The sequence below is a fragment of the Sorex fumeus genome, unplaced genomic scaffold (assembly GCF_029834395.1).
Source record: "Sorex fumeus unplaced genomic scaffold, SorFum_2.1 ptg000073l, whole genome shotgun sequence".
Lineage (NCBI taxonomy): Eukaryota > Metazoa > Chordata > Mammalia > Eulipotyphla > Soricidae > Sorex > Sorex fumeus.
In genome coordinates, this window is record NW_026606130.1 from 11,980,629 (window position 1) to 11,981,956 (window position 1,328).

The window sequence follows — 1,328 nt, forward strand, 5'->3', positions numbered from 1 at the left end:
TGCTGCAATATTTTTGGTCTAAAATCAGCTATGAATAACTTTGTAAATGACAGTGCTTTAATAAAAAAAGAGAGAGAAACATTCAGCTGAATTCCTGAGGGTCTGAACTATAAGAAATCAACATAGAAGTCCACCAAGCTTAAAGATTGAAAAGAGTGTCACTCCAGGTACCAACTAGCTCTATTACCTCTCATGTAAGACACTGTGATGTCTTACTGTGATGTGGATGTTGTTTAATGAACTATATTAAAAAATAGTTCAGTTCATCAATGAATCACAACAAAGTAAGAAATTAGAATTGAGAGAATTGCAGAGTCTGGCCGAACTGAGGATTACTGTCCGTAAATAAAGAATACAATAGAAGGCCTCAAGAGAATAGATTCGCAGATGGGATGCAGCAAACCTCTAGAAAAGAACAGAAGATAGAAGAATCCAAAAAGAAATAAATATCACAACAGAGTACTACTGAATGAGTTCAAGCAAAATGAAATAAGAATAATTGGAGTCCCCAAAGGAACAGAAAAAAGTTTTGATACAGCACTAGTCAAAGGAATCATAGGTGAGATTTTCTTAGAGTTGCTTAGAGTCGGGGAATGCATACTATCAGACTCAAGAGCTCCCAAGTGCCCTCCAAAATAAATTAAAATAGAAAAATTAATTGATAAATTTAATCATATTAAAAAAGCCAAAATACAGAAAGAGAATAATTCAAGGAGCAAGATTAAAGTAGGAATTCATGTACGAAAGAAACCTTATAACAGTCAGAGCAGATATCCCAAATGAGACTCTATGGACCAGAAGAGAATATAGCAAAGTTAAAAAATGAACTAAATAAATGCATAATAAAGAATGCTACATATTACTAGGTTATCAGTCAGATATCTTTACGTCTCTAAAAGTTTATTAATTTTAGCCTTCACACAAGGGTATTATCATAAATACAGACATATATACTTGACTAACATTAATTTTTATATTTTACTTGCTAGCTATGTGGCTAGAACTATTTCTCTCCCTCCCTCCCTTTCTTTTCTTGGGCAAAACTCATCTGTGTTCATGGTTTATTCCTGACTCTGCACTCAGGGATCACTCCTGGTGAGGCTTGGATGACCATATAGGATGCTGGAGATTGAACCCAGATTGGTTCCAAGGAAGGCAATCACCCTACTCACATTAATATTTTAAGGAATGAAAGAAAATTTCGTGGACAAGGAGTAGCTTAGGAACTTCATAGATTGAACATCACTTTTGTAAGAAGCATTATAGGAGCTTCTTTTAAACGCAATACAAACTTCAAATTCAAGCACAACTTCCACAAATCACTGCAA